The 22,298-nt window shown below is 47.4% G+C and overlaps 1 long non-coding RNA gene across 1 annotated transcript; it reads left to right on the top strand.

Annotated features, from left to right (window-relative positions):
- The first annotated feature begins 14,944 nt into the window (after positions 1-14,944).
- LOC101176416 lies at positions 14,945-21,939 on the top strand. The gene is made up of 2 exons (XR_179589.3): positions 14,945-15,893; positions 21,649-21,939. It is a non-coding gene; the product is annotated as an uncharacterized LOC101176416 (long non-coding RNA).
- The last annotated feature ends 359 nt before the right edge of the window (positions 21,940-22,298 follow it).

The raw sequence follows: 22,298 nt of genomic DNA, 5'->3' as shown, positions 1-22,298 counted from the left end.
CCAACCTAGCTGCCCCCTCAATTGCAGCCTTGTGTGACCCTGAGCTAGGGGACCCAGCTAAGATGTCCCCAGATTCATGATCCATAGAAAGTATGAAATAATACATGTGGTTTTTAGCTCTATTTAGCAATAACTAATATAGGTGGCCATCAGAGTTTTCAAGCATGAGAGGGAAATAAAACCTATTCTTTGACAATGTGGTCGATTGGCAATAAATGCAGGAATCCCAGGAGGAGTGATGGGAACTTGAACAAGGCAGTGGCAGAAAGAACAGAGAGGAATGAACAGAGATATTACAAGGTAATTGGCAAGACTTGGGTTCCAGGAGGCCAGATTGTCCATTCATCTGGTTACTTAAGCCAAAAATCTCAGTTATCACTGATTGCTATTATACTCAGATCTCCACATTCAACACACTAGCAAATTCCATCTTCAGCTTCTCCTCCCTCTCCCGCAGTCCTGTTCTCCACATGACAGCCAGGTCGTGTCACCTTCCCACTCATAACCCACTGATGACTTTTAACTGCTCCTAGAATAAAATCCAAAGTCCTCCCTATGTCCCACAGTCCCTATGTGATGTGGATCCTGGCCACTTTCTAAGCCTGTGTCTTCCCACTCTCTCTGTCCCAGCCAAACAGACTCTTGCTAGCCACTCTGTTTCCAATTCTCTTCCTGCAGATGCTGCGTTTGCACAGCTCACTCCTTCGGTCCTTTCAGAAATTGCTTCCTGATGGGGGGGGGCATTTAAGCTGAGATCCTGAAGAAAAATCATAGAACTTGCCATCTTAGATGGCTTAGGGAAATTGGCTGCATTCATTGAGAGTCACATCTCCCACTGCAGGACTGGTAGTATTAGGCGTAGCAAAAGCTTTCTTGGATGATGCCAGAACTTCAGGGCCTGGGGCCTGATGACCAGAGAGGAATGGGGACATTCTCCTCCTTGGAGGTCTTTGCAGATGTAAAGCATCTTAGGAGTAGCCCATCACACCTGTCACTGACGATTTTTTTTTGTTTTTGAGATTGAATCTGGCTCTGTTGTCCAGGCTGGAGTGCAGTGGTGCCATCTCAGCTCACTGCAACCTCCACCTCCCGGGTTCAAGCAATTCTCCTGCCTCGTCTCCCAAGTAGCTGGGATTACAGGCATGCAACACCATGCCTGGCTAATTTTTGTATTTTTGGTAGAGACGGGGTTTCACCATGTTGGCCAGGCTGGTCTCGAACTCTTGGCCTCTAGTGATCCACCCGCCTTGGCTTCCCAAAGTGCTGGGATTACAGGTGTGAGCCACCACATCCAGCCATGTCACTGCCTCTTTAACTGCCCCAGACACTTCACATCCGCCAGTGGGCTTGATCCTCCCTGCAAGGTTGCAGAGAAATATGTTCAGATGTTATTTTCACCACTGCCTAGACAGTTGAGGCAACAGAGGCACAGGGAGATGGAGTATCTTTTCCTAGGGCTTCTTTTTGTTTTTTGAGACAGGGTCTTGCTTTCTCACCCAGGCTGGAGTGCAGTGGCACAATCATGGTTCACTGCAGCCTTGAATTCCCAGGCTCAAGCAATCCTCCCACCGCAGCCTCCTGAGTAGCTGGGACTACACTTGTGTGCCACTACACCAAACCAATTATTATTATTATTTTTAGAGCTCAGATCTTACTGGTTGGTCTCGAACTCCCAGCCTCAAGGAATCCTCCCACTTTGGCCTCCCAAAGTGCTGGGATTACAAGACGGAGCCGTCTGTGCCCAGCCCCTAGGGTTTCTTGATTGCCAGTTAAGTGTACCTCATTATCCTTGGGTCTTCAAAACAATGAGAGCTAGACAGGAAAAGATAAATAAATCATAATAAGAAAATAAGAGACATATAAAAGTGCTGTGTCAATTGCTATTCATTTAATAACTATTTTAGCTTAATATGTTGTGGCTTTGAAGCAGTCATTCATTAAGCTGAATTTCTCTGGCCACCTACACACCATGCGGTCAGGCGCTGTGCTAAGCAACAGCTATTCACCCTGAGTGCCCAGTATAGGCCAGGGTGTGGCCCGTGTGGCTCCGGGTGGGGTCACTCAGTCTGCAGGGTGGAGGGAGTGGACTTGGAGAGAAGAGGGCATTTGGAGTCAGTTGCCTGGAGTTGGCGAGAACCACAGCCCCCATGGGGCTCTCTGTTGTCTGCCCCATGAAGGGTCTTAGTGCTCTGCAGAGTCACTGTCCCTCCTTACGCTCACACAACCAGTATTGCTCTGGGTTCCTGGGAGGCCTCCTGCAGGGCATAGGACAGTGGCCACCAGCAGAGTCACAGCGAGTCCAGTGATCATCTCTTGGTGATGTAAAATGGCTCCAGGGGTGACCCAGTGAGTCAACAGTGTGTCCCTCCCCACCAGTCTTCTAACTCATCATCTCCCCTACAGGCCACCCACGGTGTGCTAGAAATGTCTGCTATTTTTCACTTTTTCCCTAAAGACAGAAAGAAAAAAAGACAAGGAGCTGAAAAAGCACAGGAGCCAGGTAGTGCAGCAGGGCAGTGCCAATGTGAGGATCCAGCCAGGGTAGAGGCTTGGCTGGGAGCAGAGGGCTTCAGGGACAAGGGACATTCAGACTCAAGGGCAGTAAGCCCCTCTCCTGTGCTGACATGAGTCTCTCAGACCCCCTCAGCTAGAACTGGAAGGTCCTTTAGACACCATCTCATTGAACCTTGGTTTCAAGTCAACTGATGTTCAAAGAGGCCATGTTGTAATTAAGCTAGATTTGTTCTGGCCTTAGAGAATGGAAGAGAAAGTTGAAAAAATAGTTATCTTGGACAGAAAGCCTGAGTTTCACGGCGCTCAACCATATAGTGACACCTAATCATTTACCTGCGACTGATCTATGCCTGGTTTCCTCTAAGCCAGTCTAAGTTCCTTCAGGGCCAGGGCCTTTCCCAAGATTCCTCTTGTGTCATGGATACCCAGGAAATGTTGGCCCACATTAGGTAACCGAAGGAAAAAAAAGAATAGCAGACGAAATCCAAGCAGTGAACAGAGTGAATGATGAGCAAACAGACACCTCCTAAGTCACCTACAGCTCATTCCTGCTGAGAAGTCAAAGGCAAAATTACAAAGCAGTGGGACCTAGTGGAAAATCACAGAATCAGGAATAATTACAGCAATATTAGTAACAACATCAAGACACCCACATTGTATAGCACACTATTTTGTCACAGAGCCTCTCCATCGTGACCAAGAACTGCTGGCCAGGGCAGGTCTGGACCGTCTTTACTCTGCCCAAGCCCTAAAGTCTGGCAGTGAGAAGAGTCGTCCCCAGGAAAGGGCCATTCGTTCTTTCCTGCCTGAAGCCCAGCCCAACAAACTCAATTTTCACACCTTCCTGGAATGAAACTAGCATTTGTCAGCGCCTGCCCTATGTTTATCAGGCTCTCCGGGAGGAAGTGAGAAGTTTGCAAAAAGCCTGATCTAAAGTTATCATTGATTTTTTGAAGTCACTGTTTCATCCATTTTGAAATTTCAGAAATTTCAAAGGGCGCAAGAGTTTTATCACTCCTCGAAGAGGGGCCCAAGCTTGAGTCCGCGCTGCTCAGGGCATGCTCGCTACTCCCGTGTGTCCTTGGAAAGAATGCAGGAGGGCATGAGCTGGGGTTTCCTTCCTTGGCTATTCTCCTGGCATGAGTAACGTGAATCCTCCAGCTGTGTTAGGGAATACTTTCATCTTCCTTCTGTTGTCACCTGCCCTAGACAGGAAAGAAAGAAGGGGCGGGACTAACGTGACTGAGCAAATAGATCTGCCAGCAACATGTTAGGCCTTGGCTCACATACATGCAGGTATCGGGACAGTTTATAACTATGGTCTTCTGTATTTACACAGCACTTATCCGTGAGTCATTTCACACCCACCCACAGAGCACAGTGAGCCTCGTAATCCCTCGATGCCTCAGTCTCTTCATCTGTAAAATGGCCATAATGATACGTGCTGCCCAGGGTTGCTGCGAGGACTGGCACCAGGTCAAGCCCAGCCACCCCTTATGGGCTGTAAGATTTTCTTGCCCTTATTTCATACGTGAATCTCGGAGACGTGATGTGCCACTGCTGGTTGGTGCATTTGAGGTCCCTGACTCCCAGTTGAGGGCCCTTTCCCAGCCCTGCCATGGATCCAGTCTGCAATGAGGCAGGTTTGCCCATCCTGAGAGCACAGGAGAATTCTATTAAGAACCAGAGCCCCGATGTCCCAGTGCCCCCACACAAACCAACCTGGAAGGCAGTCACCATCAAATTAGGCTAGGCATTTTATTTTCAAACCCCAGTTTTATTTGTGAGGTTTGCTTTTCCACAAGGAAGTCTGTTGCAGACACTTGCAATTGCTTTTTTAAGATTTGGGAATTGTGGCTGGGGCACCAGAATAACTTCATGATCAAGCACTCTGTGCACAGTCGCTTGGGCTGTGACACCCAGCAAGGGTTCTCCTGCCATTTCTCATGTGTGCTACCGAGCATCTTCTGGTTCCTGATGTTCACACTGGGTGTTCCATTCCAGGCTGTCATGCCGTGGGCTGCAAGTCCAGGTGGAGAATGGAGGCCTCTGCTCACCGGTGGTTCCACGCTAACTGATGTGTATGGCGACGACCCACAGCCACAAAACCTCACTTGGTATTCAGCATTATTCAGTATCAAATGTAGTCATCTTGATCATTTTCTGATTCCTTGAAAATTGGTAAAACTCCATCTGATAGACATGGGAAATTTCTGTTATTAAAATATAAATTTTTAACTTAAAGAAACTCATTCCGAATGCCACTGATACCGAAATGTCCCCTAGCTCTCTGATTTGGAGTTCATTTTGTTTCTTTCCTTAAATCACTCTCTCCATGGTTCCTTGTAGGTCTATTGGGTGGTCCTTGCAAACAGGAAGTTTCCAGATGCCAGAAAATGGTTCTCACTTCATGTCTTGGAATATGTGTGAGGAGCATCCACGCAGCTAAAGAGGGCAGCTGGCTGTTTCAGTGGGGGTGTTGGCTGGGGTCTAGTTCCAGCCTTGCCACTTTTCTGTGTGGCGTTGGGCAAGTCCCTTCTCTTTGGGCCTCGGTTTCCTTGTGTGTGGAGTAAGCTGCTTGTTGGAGAGGAAGTCTGGGTGGCCTGCCTGTTTCGAGTCCTTGAGACTTGAGGGATCTCTGAGAACCTGACTCAAGAACCAGAGGGATCCTGGGCAAGTCACTTACTGTCTCAGTGCCCGATTAACAGTGAGATGATAAGAAAACGCCTGCTTCTTTAGGTTTTGTGAGGAGTAAATGGATGAATACATGTAAAGTGTCTGGAACAGCGTCTGGCCCATGGCAAGCAGTCAGTTAGTGTCAGCTTGCACTCTGGGTGATTTGACAGCACAGAACGGACCTCCCTGAGGCGAGTGGTGTGTCTTACTCATCTTTGTGTCCTCGGCACCTGGTGAGGGACCTGGCAGGCGCTGGCTGAAATGAGAGTTGAATTAAAATTCGTGAAGAAACATCCAGCTTCGAAGCAGATCTATGAAGAGGAAGGGAGCATTAAGGGGGGTAGGGGGGCAGCTATTCTGCGGAGTGACAAATGGATTCCCTGTCCCCAGCCCTTTGAAGTGTGTGTGGCATGGGGACGGGGGTGGGGGGAGATAGAAAAATCTTCAGCCCCTCCCGTCCCCTTCTCCCCCACCCTCACCCGCTCCTGCTGTGGCCCCTGCACAACCCAGCCCATGCCAGTTGCCCCTCGGTCTTCTTTCATCCCATAGTCCAGCCTCAAACTTCAGGAAAACAGTAGTCAAAAAAGAAACAGCCCTCGCCGCCCCTCAGCCCCGGGCCAGCAACCTGAGCTGCAGAAGGAAAGCGGCAATTATGGTTTGGGGTTTCCCCCCCTCCTCTCCAGCTTCTCCACTCACTTTTCATCTTCCTCCTGCCTTTTGAGAGCTCCACATTGAGCTCCACGGGGCTGCGCTCCCGGCATGGCCGGGGTGGGGGCGCGGCAAAGCCCCCCCACCTCCTACAAGAGCGAGAGCCCAGGGTGGAGTGGCGGCCCCCGGAGGACAGGCTGGTGCCCCCTCTGCTAATCCGCAGCCCGCAACTCTGGCCCAGCGCCTGGCAGCTCACCCCTCGCCCAAGGAAATTTATTAGCAGAGGCTGCGGGGAGGGCCGGGTTCCTGAGACTTCATTACTCTTACAAAATATACTATGGGACGTTTACTAGTGTCCCATGAAGTGTGGCCATAAATCAGGGGCTCCAAAGCGCTTGTCAGAAGAAATGAGGAAAGTGCGTTTGCTCGCAGAGCATCCTCATCCCTGATCAAGGACACCTCGGCCACCCGCCTGGCCCCGGGGGCTGGGCACAGGGCTGTCCCACATTCGCAGCGAAAATGTCACCCAACTTCAAATGCACACATGTCACACACTGAATCTCTCCTGGAAATATTTCCTCTGCCAATTTTATTCTCCCGGCCCCAGGGACCTACAAAACTTCTGTGCAGCACGATCCTGTTTCTAATATATACACATGAAGGAAATACCCCCGAAGGTTAGCAGTGATTCTCGCTTGGTAGAACAATCACAGGTGACTTTTATTAACTTCTTTATACTTTCCCAGATTTTCCACACTCTTAAAAAAAAAAAAAAAAAGTGTGACTTTTTAAAAAAAAGTTTAAAAAACATTTAAAAAATGTTACTTTTTTATAATTTAAAAACCAATCGTGGGAAAATATGTGTTTTCTGTTGTTTGTAAAAATGTAAAACTATAAACAACCTAAATGTGTAACAATTAGTCTATACTTCTGAGACAGAACATCACATACCCACTTAAAATATTGGTCATGAAGAGGTAGGAAATACTTATGATTTAATGCTTAGCAAAAAAAAAAAAAAAAGGCCATTTTTGTATACATATGCTGATTAGTAGTATATAAAAAAATACATAAAGAAATATTGTTGTATTAGGGTGTGGGTTTCTGGAATCCTTTGTTTTTTCTCTTGTTTTCCAATGTTATGTAGTGTGGTTAGTCTTTTCGTAATTTTTAAGAGTTTGAAAAGAGAAAAGAAAATGCAAACTGGATCTTGGCCTCCTGTGCCCCCCTCCCCCATCCCAGCTCAGTACCACACACGTGCTGTCGCCCCACATTAAAACATGAGGCCTGGGGTGCCGTGGTGGGCTCAGTTCCGTTAGGACAATCTGGAACAATCAGCTCCACCAATGAACTTTTTATGGAGTTTTTGACTTTGAAGCTAAGTAATGAGACTTGGCCCCTGACCAGGCCTTGAAATGTTCAAAGTGGCCTCCCCACGTCAATTAGCTAATCTGAGGCATCCGAGGTAGGCCAGCGGGCAGGCGGGCAGTGAGGCCCTGCTTGATGGAGGAGGATGGGAGAAGTAGGTGTCCCTGCCCAAAGCCAGACGAAGAGTGTGAGGGTCCTGTTCCAGTCTATGGCCAGACTGGGGGATGGGTCTTTCTGAGACCCTCCCCCAATCCCCTCCTTCTGTCTTACATCTGGGGACAAGTTCAGAGAGGGAGGCAGGTGAAAGATATGGAATTTTCAGGGCTGTGAGTTGGTCTCTATCTAATCAAAGGAGTGCTTCTTTCAGAAAAGAGATTTCTCCTGTTTAAGGGAAACAGGCTGGTCTCGAGCACCCTCTAGCCGGCCAAGATGCCCACTACTAGGAAGCGTCACCCCATGCATTAGCACAAGCAAGAGGTGCTGCCGCTGGTCTCTGTTCAAAGCAAGTCCCCAGGAGTCTTCTAGATGCTGGCTACAAAGAAACTATCCGTCTCCCCCACCCCAAGAATTTTAAAGTAAATTGACCATCCTCAGCAAAGGGATTCCTCAACCCCAGAAGAGGGGCATGTTTTGCTAGGTTTGGCTTTTGGGGGTTTGGTGGGCTTCTCCCCGTTTTTTTGATAAAAAGTCACTCTGTCCTGACCTGGTGGGAGTGGGTGCAGGTGAAGCTCTGGCCTACCCCAGATAATCATTCCAGATAATCACTCCACATTTTGAATGGGTCTCACAGCATTTGGAATTTCAGTGGCTTTTGGTTTTGATTTTTTTAAAAGGGAAGGGAAAAAAAAAAAACAAAAAACCTTTTGCCTTGAAGCAATGTGTTATCTTGGCAGCTATAAGGAGCCTGGCAATGTTGAGACCTTTACTGGCAGGGCTGAGAAGATGAGCTGGTTGGTTGTGGTGTGTTTAGAAGTTTAAAACAGCAAAAAGACATAGTGAGGGTTTGCAGAGGGGGGCCTGGGCCTGGGGTGGGGGTAGCAAGACCTCCAGATCTGCTCTCCTCTCTACTGTAAATTACAAGCCTGCTTTTTTTAATTTCCTTTCCCAGAACAATGTTATTCATTCAATTCCAAAGTAAACATTGGGCTTAGATACTCAACAGTTTGGGAGAACAAACTGTCCTGGTTGTCAGGGTCTTTACCTGTCAGGGGCCTGATTAAACCCATATATCTTCATGGCAGCCATCAGCAGCCACAGTGGGCTGAGGAGGGACCCCGCACCAGCCCCACCTTCTAGCAGCAGGGCAGCCCCTCGGTGCCAGTCCTGGGCATGCAGGGCTTTCTCTTTCACTGGATGGGTGACAGCAGGGTGTCTGTTCAGGGCTCTAGCCAATCCTGGACCTCTGGGGCAAGGAGACAGATCCGAGGAAATGCTAAGGGCCTGGAGGGCACCAGGGACAGGGGAAGACGAGGGGAAGGTGGTGTTTGAACCGCCTTCAAAGTGATAGATGTTTGCACTAGAGGGGAGTTGATTTGGGGAGAAATGCAAGCCTCAGGTAGTAAATCATGCAATCCAACGTCGGTGCTAAGAATATGGAAGGCCATTTCCTTTCTCCTAGGGGAAGGCTGCTTAATTAAGAGATCTCAGGGTACTTGACTTTGCTCATAAATTTTAGAGAGCTGTAAAACTCAGTGTGTGTCTGTCTGTGTGTCTGTATGTGCACATGAGATGAAGGGAGCAGAGAAGAGTATGTCCAGAGCTCTGTTCAGAGTGGCTTTCATGTGACCGCTCATCTGAGCCCTTTGTGACTCAGTTTCCCCATGTTGGGAATGGCAGGAGGAGGCTGCCTCTCAAATCCCTGCTTGCAGATAAATATCAGGACACCGACTTGGACAGCACATGCGCACTGATTGCTGAATGAATAGAAGGGCGGTGGGGCCCCCACAGGGGGAAAAGGGGAAGGATGACTTTGATCAGGTTGCCAGTGTTGGGGCAGGGGTGGGGGGACACACAGCCCAGACCCAGGCTCCAAATGACAGTTGCAGATGTCAGGAGTAACAGCTTCCATCCTTCCCAGCCCGCGCCCCAGGGATGTCCCAGTTTCTCTGGTGAGCCTTCCCCAGAAACCCGTGGCTGGGATCTAAAGTTTCCTGCTCTCCTCTAAGGAATATTTAATTTCCATAGTACAGGCTGTTTCCCTTCCAGAAGAACTTGTTTCCCCTCCTGGCTTATCTGATTGTGGGCATCTCCAAGAGCAACTTGTCACCTATCATTTTCCACAGAAGTGAACATTAGCAGTTGCGGAGCTGTGAGGGGGGCTCCTGAGGAGCCCGTGATGCTGAGACAGGGAGCTGGGAGGAGAAAGGCAAACTCAATGCAGGAGGCCAAGGAAAGGAAAAGCAGTCGATCCTAGAACAGCACCAGCCAAGTCAAGGTTTTGCTAGTGGAAAGAAGGTACTCTTGTGTGGCACTTTCCATCCATAATGTACCTTAACTCTCCATTAGGCTTGGTTTCTGCAAGGTCCCAGTGAATGAGTAGGCTGTGATTATGACTTCATGTTGCAAAAAGGACTGCTCAGCCGAGAAAGGGAAAGTGGCCTGTCCTGGTAGGTCACACTGCCAGAGATCGGTAAATCCAGTCCTCAAAACCACCTCTTCCAGGTTCTCATCACGTTGGGTCAGCCAGTATAGGCACAGCACGCAGAGAGCTGCAGCTCAGAGGGGCTAGGGAGACGCCTTGCATCTTCATGTCAGGATTGCTCACTAATGGCATGGGAAAACGTGATGTGACAGATGTGTGGAAGGTGCTCTGACTTCTGTGGCTCCAATCAGTGCCCTTGACTTGGGCACTATCCATGGTGATGGGGTCCAGTGTCTGGGATGGTTTGGGGGCACTCTAGGCCTGCTTTGTTCTTGTAAGCTCTAGATTTCATTTGATAGTGAGCACTGGTGAGGATCAAATTACATGATGTCTGTGAACATACAGGCATGAAATGAGCTCTCAAGACACATTGATCCCATTCTTCCAGAAAATTGGAATATGCATTTGAGCACATTCAACTGGCAGGCCGGACGCGTTGGCTCACGCCTGTAATCCCAGCACTTTGGGAGGCCGAGGTGGGTGGATCACCTGAGGTCAGGAGTTCAAGACCAGCCTGGCCAACATGGCGAAACACTTTCTCTACTAAAAATACAAAAATTAGCCGGCTGTGGTGGCACATGACTGTAATCCCAGCTACTTGGGAGGCTGAGGCAGGAGAATCACTCATACCCAGGAGGGGGAGGTTGCAGTGAGCCGAGATTGCACTATTACACTCCGGCCTGGGCAACAGAGTGAGACTCTATTTCAAAAAAAAAAAAAAAAATGCAGCTGGCACGCTGCAGCTCTACCTCAAGTTGAACCTGTTGAGAACCTGTTGAATGCTAGAGCCAGGTTTGTTTATGGGGCTCCTTCCCTCCAAGATGACAATGTCAAGGTTATGGAGAATGGAGATAAGGAAGCAGGGGAGAAGTCTGGTGCTGCAGGAAGTGCACTGAGGGCTTCAAGGTATTCCAGCCCCTAAGCACGCTCCCCGTGGGTCCATGGTTCCATCAGATCATTGTGGAGATGTTAATTTTTTTCCTATTTTTTCATAATAAATATGCATTGCTCATATAATGCTTGAAATACTAAAATGTTCAGAGAATATTTACATTATATGCCCTAGCACATAAGATCCCTATTTCTTTTCCTTGCCACAGTTACTGAGGTGCATTATAAGGTAAATTAACTTTATGAAAACTCCTTTTAAGAGACAAGCCCTTCTGAAGGATTACTGTTACATGGTTCAGTGAACAAACATATACTGACCATCTCACATGCGTCAGGCACTGTGCCAAGTGCTGGTGACACAGGCATGAGGAAGTCACTCTCCCTGACAGCACCACACAGCTGCACATGTTCCTTGCACCTTCTGCCTCAAGGATGTGTGGGAGACTCAAGACCCACGTCAAATTCCTGCCCAGCCAACAAAATGTGGTGGAAAGAGCCCTGGACCAAGGAGTCAGAGAAGGGATGTTGTAGACCTCACTCTGTGTGACTTTGGGAAAACCTCTACCCCTCTCTGGGTCTCAGTTTACCCCTCTGCACAACAAGGGTTTGGCCTACAGAATTCCCAAGTTTCCCTCCAGCTGTGTGGTCTTGTACCCTCTCTTGCCCAGATCTGGTCCTGGAACCCCCTCATCTTCCATGGAGTGCTGACCAGGTCTAGGGTTCCCCTGAGCATCCCTCACTCAGCTTATCTGTGCCAGTGACTTGGGTAGTGTGTCTGGCTTTCCTGGCATGGGCTGGGTCTGGGTCTAGAACAAATGGCCTTTCCAGAAGACAAGGGGTGGTCCTGTAGTTGCCCCCCCGCCCCCAGGCCCTCCTTTCTCTCTCCACCCCACCATGCAGAATGAAGGAAGAACCCAGGTGAAAAGCAACATAAAGAAGACCCAAAGCACTCCCAACTTTAAAGGAAATATGATTCAAAAAGGCAGAGGAGGAGAGGAGTCCAAAGGCAACACGCAGGTCTTTGCCGAGTGTGGAAAAATAGGCCACAAAGTTTCAACCAGACATCATGCCCAGTCTTCTGTATCTGGATGAGAGATGCCTGCTCTGAGCTAATATTATACCCCCTAATATTTAGCACAGTGTCCCTTTGAATTTACAGCCAAATTCAATGTATCTAGAAATCAGTGTGCGTGAAAAGGTCTCTGCCCTGGAACTTGTGGTTCGGGTCCCTCTACTACCATGAGGGTGATGTAGAGCACATCCCACCTCTCCGATTCACCCTTTGCACATGGAGGGGGGCCTCCACATCCACCCTGCATGGACCTCCCAAGTTCTTCCAGCCCTGACTGCTGGGACATGCAGGACAGGACCCCGCAGGTGAGGCTGGCTTTGGTGGCACAGCTTCCGCAGGGAGTGGGGCAGCCGTCCCAGCTGGACTCCAGCATGCTGACCAGCCACCACAGGGCACAGGGGGGTGTGGTTCATGGCTCTGCTGGCTTCTACGCTGCATATTTTAGAGGCCGCCCTGAAAACTTTTACAGCAGCCAGCATCCCAACTCCCTCTCTTCCTCTGAACTCAGTGAAAACAAGTTGGCCACATCAAAATGCTTGTGAAGGAGATTTAAGGCTCTGTGTGGGCCTGGCTACTTCCCGGAGGCCCGGCTGCCCAGTTGACTTCCTATGGCTCAATTTGCCACAGGCAGCCCAGCTTGCGCCTTCTGTCCCTACAGTTATTAGCACTGCCTCCTTTCACACTCAAGTGTGGCTGAATTTGGAAGATAAGTGTATGGTGACCTGGCCATGGGGCAGAGTGGCCTTCCCAGGAACAGGAGTTTGTACCAAGTTCAGTGACACAGACCCACCTTAGGCCAAAATATTAGTAAAAGTTGGGGCCTTTGGGATACATCCACCTGATTTACAGCCACCCAATCAGAGGCAGTGTTTCACCTCCTTCCTAGTGATAGGTATCTCTCAATTTACTCATCCCCACCTCCTAGACCAGTGGTTCTCAGTGTGGTCCCAGCAGCAGCATCACCTGGAAACCTGTTAGAAATGCACATTCTCAGGCCCCACTGCAGCCCTACTAGACTGGGAACTCAGGGGTGGGGCCCAGCAACGTGGGTTTTCACAAACCCTCCGGGGTGTGCTGATGCTGCTCGATACTGAGAACCACTGTCCTAGACTGTCCCCAGTGCTAGAGCTGACCCAGAAATTCCCCAAGCCTGTGTCTCCTCCACCTCTTGTTAGAGATGGAGAAGCTGAGGGCCATCAGAGGGCACACTGTACCCTGAATTCACACAGAAGTGATGCCTGCCCCCAACCTGTACTGCATCCAGCGATCTACTTTCTGGCCCTCAGGAATAAGGTATCAGACTGGTCAGTCTTAGTGAAGCACTTTCTCCTCTGGGCTTCAGTTTCTTCATCTGTACAACTGAGGGATTTGCTTAGATGGCCTTTCAGGTCTGGCATTCCCAAATGCTATGCCAAATGGTATGTCCATAAATCCTCCTCCAGACAACATCCACCTTTCTGTGGGAGCCTTGGTGACAGCAAAGAAAAGCCTCAGGCCATGACCAGAAAAGGGTCTTCTGGTGACCCCTCAACCAACTTAGAATCAGACTCTTAAAATTAAGAGAGATGGCCAGGTGCGTTGGCTCACACCTATAGACCTAGCTACTCAGGAGGCTGAGGTGGGAGGAGCGCTTGAGCCCCAGGAGTCCGAGGAGCCCAAGGCTGCAGTGAGCCGTGATTGTGTCACTGCACTCCAGACAGAGTGATAGAGGAAGACCCTGTCTAGAAAAAAAAAAAAAAAAAAAAAAGGCTTTAAGGCAGTTTGTCAGCCTCACGACCACTGAGATCTTGTTTTCTTTGTTGTGGGCTGTCCCGCGCATTGTAGGATGTTTAGCAGTGTCCCTGGCCTCTACCCACCAGATGCCAGTAGCTTCCCTTGAATTCCCCCTCTTCTCCCAGGGCAGGAATCTCCTGCGCTGCTGGCACCGTTTACAGGCATCAGCAGGATCGCTCATTGCCTCAGGCATTCCACCAGGGCGGCCTTCACCCTGGCCCACCCTGCAAGAACTTTCACCCAATCCAGTTTTCAATCAAGGGTGGGGTTAGCCTGCCTTTGCCACTTCCTAAGCATGTGACTTTGTACAAGTTACTCAACCTCTCTGAGCCTCACTTTTCTCATCCATAAAACAGGAACCATGACACCCACCTCACTGGGATGATTGTGTGGCATAGATGGGAGGCATGTGAGGTGCCTGTTCACTTGGCACTCAACAATGTCAGAATTCAGAGAAAATGGGAATCGTGCTGCTTTTATAATTTTTTTCTTTTCTTCTGTCTCTAAATTACAATTCTATCTTCAACCCACTAGGGTAGATTTGTCTCAGGAGAGGTTCCGATTGTCTTGTTCAGATTTCCTTTCCCAGTGAGCATAGCTGCCTGTTACTATTGGTGCAGGTAATGCTGGAAGGACATTTCCAAGCAGCTTCGGGTGTGGAGGAGAATTGAGTTCTGTGGATACAACCGGCTCAGCCTAAGGAAACAGGGGAACCCAGACCACAGACTCGGGGCCTCTGGGTCAACCAGGACATGAAGAAAGACCCTGCCCCTGAGTGGAATGGAGGACCAGGACCTGGACAGACATGAGATGTCACTTTTAGCAGGAGCCACCTCTACTCGGCTCCAGGTGGTTGTGTGGACATAGGGTAAGCGTGGCTCCCAGTCACTCACGACAAGCTGAAAACCTAGATTTTTAGAAAGTGAAATTCCCAGATTTTTTAAAACAGTGTGTCAATTTGAAGTTTCTGGTAGAAAGAGAGAGAGACCCTAAAATAACTCAGTAACTCAGTGTTTACTCAAAACAATTCTATGAAATAGGTACTGTGATTATCCCAGTTGAGGAAACAGAGGCACAGAGAGGTTAAATAATATCCCAAAGACAAACAAGTAGAAGTGGATTGGAGGAAGAGCCCAGCACAGGAGGGGTTAAAGGGGGAACTATAGGCCCTTGTGTTGAATAAGAGGAGACAGGGCCAATTTTTCTATCATAACAATAAATTGGCCCCAAATTAAGCCAATACCCAGTTCTTATTGCTTCTGCAGAGAATTAATAAACCATGGCATCTTCTGAAAATGGGGAAGTCAGCAGCTCAGAGAGATGTCAGAAAGCTTTTTACGGGGCTGGAGATGTTCTGCCTTAGCAAGTAAAATGGTTATGATGGTTACGCCACAAACATGCAGAGAGGGGGAAACGGCACGGGCTGCCCTGCCTGTGCCCACTCCTGGCTCGGTTCAGAAGTGTGCCCACCATGAGGAGTGAGTATCTGCAGTAGCCGGCTCTCGGGGCGTTAATGGCTGTGGCCTCCCAGAGAACACTCCGGAATATTTTAGGTTTATATTTTGCAGATGGTGTGCCAAGTCATTCCCTCATTCGGCCTATTAGATGGTTAGTTTCCTTTTTCTAGTTAAAGGATTAACTAGAATTATCAGTAATCATGAACTTCCCCCCAAGGACAGGTCAAAGGAAATTAATGGAAACTGCAGCAATAGAGACATGGGTTAGTTCCACAGAAGGAATTCCTGACTGGGAGAATTAGCTCTGGCACAGGTTCCAAGGGGGTGGAATTAGAACCCATCGTGGAACCTAGGCAGAGCTGGAAACCCCTGCAGGCTCTGGCTCAGAATGGAGGTTACAGGCAAAAAAGCAGAGTTAGGAGGCGAGGCGGGTTAAATACTTCACCATAAAAAGTTCCAGAAACTTGGATCTGAATGGGCGCCTTTGAAATATTTCAGCCTGACCTTTTCATGTACAGATGAGAAAACTGTGATCCAGACCCGGCCAGTGACTTGCTAAGGGTCACACAGCTAAGTAAGAGCAAAGGTAGAACGCAGGGCTCCAGTCCCTGCCATGATTCCCCAACCTGGATCTAGTAATGCTCACTACAGATGAGACAACAGCCTTCTCAGGTTCTCAGTCCATGGGGCTATAAAATGGAACGTTGGGCTTGGCACATCACAGTGCAATTGTCTATTTACAAGTTTATTCCCAGTCTCCAATGGAGATGAATGCCCCAAGGATGGGGACCATGACTTCCTCGTCTTTGTCACTGGGTGCCTTCCACAAGGCCTGACACATGGCAGGTCTTCAGTAAGCATAGAGGGATTGGGTGAAGACAACTTTGAAGATCCTGAGACATAGTTCCTCTGTGTATACAATCCCCATGATGTGCTTGACAAGATGTCCCTGTACCACAAGATGGCATCATTATTGTAATCAGAGTAGATAAGAAACCTGGGTTCTGGGAGCTGCATCAGATATGGCAAATACTATTTGCTAAGTCTAGGTGATGGGTATATGGGCATTCATTATATTTAAAAGTATTTATTATACTTTTCTGTTAGTTTAGTTTCATAACAAACAGTCAAAAAAATTTAATAGCAACCTAAAGTTTATTCCTAAAAATGCTCATGCTCATGACACTTGATTCTAGAACATAGCCACATCATTAGATGTCATTATTTATAGCCGTATCATCCAGCAGTTGTCTATTGTTGCTAATAGAATGTTCCAGATTCTTCAGTGGCACAACACTGAAGAAGACTCAGCCAGTGCCCTTAAGAAACTTGAAATGAGACTAAAGCCGACATTGCCACAAAACAAGGCAGATGTGGCTGCAGGGGAGATGTGGGGAGAGCTGGGGTGGCTGAGGCTCAGCCGCAGTCTGCAGATTCTTCCACTGACCCCACCCCCTGACCAGCTCAGCCAACATTAACCCACTGCACATACACGGTCACACCACAGGCACGTTTAGAGGCACCAAAGGCTTGCTAATGACCAGGGTTCCCCCACCTGAGGAGAGCTCGGGGCCCCTTGCCTCCAGCCCTCTTCATTTCCTGCTATGGAATATTTGCACATGTGACCTATAAGGTTTAAGTGAAACAAAAAGGAAAATGAGCCACAAAAGGGCAGCCTGGGGCATGTGTGTGTGAAAGGAGACATGCAGGATCATTGCCATGGGGACTTGTTTCGGGAGAGAGAAGACAGCACATTTATGGACTGCTGATGTGGTTATAAATGCCACTGCCAGCAACATGGCATCACAAGTCCAGGGCCATGGCTGATACACATATTTGTAAGCTCCAGGGTTTAGCATGAGAGCACAGAAAAGCACCAGATTTGGCATCAGACCGCACTGGATTCGAATCTGGGCTCTACGATTTACTGGCAGCATTCAGCAAGTTGCTTAGCCTCACTTCTCCCATTTGCAAAATGGGGGTTAACAATGAGTATTTCACAAGGCTCATCTACGTATTTAATAAGATTCTACTGCACATAGAGTATGCAGCACAGCCTGGCATGGAGTAGGTGCTCAGTAAATGCTTCCTTACCCACCCATTCTTGCCCCTTTGCAAGGACAACTGGTTGAGGTTATAAACACATGGAAGAGTGTGGGTGCCTGCAGTTTTTGTTTGTTTGTTTTGGCTCAACATAGACACCCAAACCATCTTCTGTAGGTTTTCACGTTGAGTCCTGTGTGCTAACAACCGTCTCTCTGTGGAGGCACAGTCTTGGGCAAATGCTCAAATAGGTCAATGGGTGGTGATACCACCTGAGTTAGTTTGAGTTCCTGCAAAGACTAACCTGGAGCAAGGATTCAAGTATGCATCATTTATTTGGGAGGCAACCCCAGTAAACACTAGCAAGGAAGTGAGGAAGTGAGACATCGAACAAAATGAAGCCAATGAAGGAAGTGCCAATATGCAGGTTACCACTGGGGGCAACTAAGTAACAACTAGGGGCTCAACCTCACAGAGGAATTCTGGGAGACAGTATAGAACATACCTCAGAATGACCTACCTTATGGGCAAGGGAGCTGGGGTATTTATCCTCCAACTCCCATCTATCAATGGCTGAGGGCTGCTCCTGGACATGAACTGGGAATTTTCAATCCACTATGCAGGCATGCTAAGAAAGAGCCTTCAGGCCCTCAGCTGTTGGTGCTTTCAGTACAAAGTGGTAAAATGCTGTTAGCACATATTGAAATAAGGACCAAGGAGTATTAACGGGTACCAAATAGCACCTACTATATTCCCTTACATGGAATTCCTTCTTAACACAGTTATTTTAGCTTGGGTTTTGGTGGCTCTGGGCCTCTATTTACATGCATTTCCAGCCTGAGTTTTCTCAAAATCTTCTAAAACCTTTCAGCTCCAAATGAGTATGTAGTATGATCTACCAAGACGTGCACGTGCACGATATGGATTGAGACTGTAAAATCCTTTAGAGGAACATCTTTTTTGTATTTCTCTTTTGCTGTGACTTTGGGCTAGTGGCGTGCCCTCTCTAGCCTTTTCTTTTTCACCTATAACATTAGGAAGTTTGCTATCATGGCCTCAAGTCTCCCCAGTCTGTGATTTTTATGCTGTCAGCTACCACCCAAAATCCCTGGCACTGAATGGAGTGCATGTCAGGTATTCATAAGGGTTCATGGACTGAACAGACACCCACACTGCTCCAAGCCAGAGGTTTTTTACTCCTCCATCTGGTGGAGTAATAGACCCAGGCCTCCTCCAGGAGAGACGACAGGGACTAGACGACTGGCAGGCAAGATGGTGGCCATCAGAAGCTGAACAGAGGAGCACTGAATTCTGGGAAAGGAAGATGAGGGCAGAAATAGCAAAGTTAAATCTGTGTGGAGAGAACCCCCAGAGGCCACAAACCCACCCCACTGCCTTTCAATAAGACCGCACTTAAGCCCTTCAGATGAAAACTCCATAAGCTACTTTTAAAGACCTATAGAGAACTAGGTAACTCCTGACCCTCCCACTGTAAACCATCAAGCAAGCTGTCCTGAAAAGTCAGAGAGAATGGAAACTGTTCTGTAGTTTCAAGCCAAAATATCCCAGTCTCAGCCAAATGGACAGTCCAAGTGACATGGGGTGTGGGTTTCACCTAGAACCCTCCAGGAACTGTCTGCCCTCCTCGTTTAGGGCCAGGAGTTGCCCAGAGCCCCAGTCACTTAGTCTCTTTCTTTGGCTGCAGGCTCACTGGAGATGGTGAACAGCTGTTTGCTATTCTGAGAGGAGGAGTCTTTCATATACTTGACGACATTTTAAATCATCTCTTAATAATAGCTGGGAAGACTTCTTGTTACTGCTACCACATGGATAAAAAGCATGGGCCATCCGGTACTAATGTTAAATTCATCTGAGCCCTGGATGTGCAGGCATAGGGTAGAAATTGAACAAGTAGAATGGTCTTGTTAACACTTTGGCTTCAGGCAAGGAGACTGTTAAAAAGCATACATTTCTTTAAAAAACTAAATTACTAGCAGCAGTCTAGCTGTGGGTGATAAAAAAGATACACAACTTTTATTTCTGTGTATTTGGCCATGAATAATTTTTATAACCAGGAAAAAAACCCAGACTAGAGTGCAGTGGCTTGATCATAGCTCAGTGCAGCCTCGAACTCCTGGGCTGAAGCAATCCCCCCACCTCAATCTCCTGACTATCCGGGATTATAGGCACACACCATCACATCTGGCTAATTAAAACAATTTTTTTATAGAGATAGGGTTTCCCTGTTACTTTAGGCTACTCTCCAAACTCCTGACCTCAAGTGATCCTCCTGCCTTGGCTTCCCAAAATACTGGGATTATAGACGTGAGCCACTACGCCCAGCCTGGGCTGCTTTTTGAGACAGTGGTGAGATACAGTAATAAGAGGGAGGCTGAAAGAGAAAAGTCAAGGAGAAAAAGACTGAGATTTCCCTGGCATTGCTTAACAGAGCTGTCCCCAATCTTTTTGGCAGCACGGACTGGTTTCATGGAAGACAATTTTTCCGTTGCTGGGGAAGATGAGGGGTGGTTTGGGGATGAAGCTGTTCCACCTCAGATCACCAGGCATTAGATTCTCATAAGGAGTGCACAACGTAGATCCCTCGCACACCCAGTTCACAATAAGGTTCACGCTCCTATGAGAATCTAATGCCACCGCTGATCTCACAGGAGGTGGAGCTCAGGCAGTAGTGCACCACCTGCTGTGAGGCCTGGTTCCTAACAGGCCATGGTGGGGGTGGGGGGTGGGGTGGTGGGGTTGGGGACCCCTGGCCTAACACATAACAGGCATGCTACCATGACGTGGAGAATGCTATTAATTGCCCAGTTTGTCTTAAAGAGCTTCCCTTTATCTCAAGGAAACAGTAGTTGGCAGATGGACACAGCATCTCCTACAAAAACTTCAGAAGGAACAGTGTGTGTTAGAGCTTTGTTGAATCTTACACCAAGTTAAAAGTATCTTTGGCTTTTGGAGTATGACTGAGGTTGGAAGGGGATGCCCTCACTTGCCTGGGATGGGAGGAATTCCCAAACACGTATGCACTCACCAAAAAAGCATAAATGTTGGGGAAGAGTTGACAATAAAATGTTAAGTGAAAAAAGCAAGCCATAAAATATTATATATTCTGTGAGCACACGTATGAAAATTCTACATTTATAGAGATAAGGGCTCAAAAGATCAAAATAGTTGCTGTGTTGAGTTAATGAATTATAGGCAAGTTTTTTCAAAAAGTTCTTAATGTAACTGTGGTCCATTCAGGGTTTTTTAATCCAACATTTTATTATGAAAATTATCAAACTGACCACCCATTTACCTGACACATAGACTCTGCCTTTCATGCTGTTCAGTTTTTAAACTATTTTAAAGTGTTTTAAGCTTTTGTTTTCTATATTTGGCACTTACATTAAGTATAAACAAACTATAAAGGCTTAATTACACAATGAACACTTTAAGAATCAGAACATCATCTGTAATACCCCAGCAATTTGCAAGGCCGAGGCAGGAGAATTACTTGAGCCCAAGAGCTTGAGACCAGCCTGGGCAACATAGTGAGACCCTGTCTCTAAAAATAAGTAAATAAAAATCAGAACATACTTTCGCTCTTGCAGCTCCCGTGTGCTCTTTCCTATTCCTGATCCATTTGCCTTCCACAGGACAGTCACATCCTGAGCTGTGGGTTTGTTATTCTCTTTCTCACCTTTCTGGTAACTTTTAGGTGTGTATCTGTATTGGCCAGGGCAGACTAGGTCATGCTGTGGAAACAGAACACTCTAAAATCTCAACTGCTTAACACAACAGCAAAAATTTTTTTCTTGTTCAAGAAAAAACCTACCTACTGCAGATCCAGCTGACCCTCCTGTCCTTCATGCAGCAACTCCACAATCCAGGCTGCTTTGACCTTATGGTGCCATCACCTAAATATGAGGCATTCTGCAAGATCACTTCAGCTGCAATGAGCTGCTTCAGCCCAGGAGTGACACGTGTTCCTTACAGTCACAGCCCGTTGGATGGGACAGCTATCCGGCCTCACTTGGCTGCCAGAGGAGAGAAATGTGATCCTTCCATGTGCCCAGGAGAGGAGCACAGATACGCAGATACCGGTAAGCCCTGGAAAGCTCCTCCATACTAGCCTTGAGCAACATATTATTTACTTTTTGCTTGGGTTTGTTTTTGAGCTTTAACAAGAAAAATAATCATCATCATGATCTATGCAGTCCTCTGCAAGCTGCTTTTCCTCATCTACAGTAAATGTCTCTAACATTTACCCATGTTATTGTAGGTAGCTGTATTCTCATTCATGTTCACTCTTGTATAGAACTCCATTGTATGAATGATATGCCTCCATGTTTTATCCACTCTCCTGTTGAGGGATATTGGAGGTTCCTGTCTTTTGCTATTTTAAACAATATGCTGTCAGATGTAGGTCTCTTGGTGCAGATGCACAGGAGATTCTCTAGAGCACAGGTTGCTCAGGTTTTTAAAACTAAAATTTTTAATGAGAGGGGAAAGAAAAAGCAACAGCAAAAGGTGGGAGTGTTAACACGTTTCCATTTTGCAAATGGCAGGGTGCAAGAGATTCAGACTCTTTGTGCTCTCCTTCAGCAAGGCACAGGTTGAACTCAGGAAAAGTCAGTCAGAGATTAAATAAATGTCTTCACATAAAGGTGTGAGTTTACAAAGAAGAATCTAATGAGGAACCCAAGCAACTGTTGCTTTCACATAACTTGGAGGTTTCTAAGGCAGTGTTTCTCAATGTCAAGATGTCACGTTTCAAAAGACAACCTGAATTCTCAGAAGATTTCAACGCAAGATTAATTTTCACTTGCCTCCATTTTGCAAATAAATAAATGCCATACTGTGATCTTGTTCTCTTTTTTACTGGAGGGAGGCATGTCTTGGAATCAAAGAAATAATGACAAGGTATTTCCACTCTCCATAAGACTGGTAACACCAGTGTACAGCCCTGGAAGGAAAGATATAAAGCAGGAGAAATAAGGCTACTGGGGACAGATTCCAACATCAGCAAACTAAGGAATAACATTAATTATGTAATTTATCCTACTAGGTTCCTGGTGGGATCCTTCTTGTTAGCTTTGACCACAAGCAAGGAATTGTGGTCTTGATGAAATCGGTTTTATTTTCAATTTATCGGTGGTAATAGAGGGAATCTGGTAACCCATCTCTTGACAGGTTAAGAAAGAAATGGAGAGATAGT

This window comes from Nomascus leucogenys, chromosome 17, assembly GCF_006542625.1.
Source record: "Nomascus leucogenys isolate Asia chromosome 17, Asia_NLE_v1, whole genome shotgun sequence".
Taxonomy (NCBI): domain Eukaryota; kingdom Metazoa; phylum Chordata; class Mammalia; order Primates; family Hylobatidae; genus Nomascus; species Nomascus leucogenys.
The sequence above is the reverse complement of the archived record's forward strand: the minus strand, read 5'-3'. Positions and strand labels throughout refer to the sequence as shown.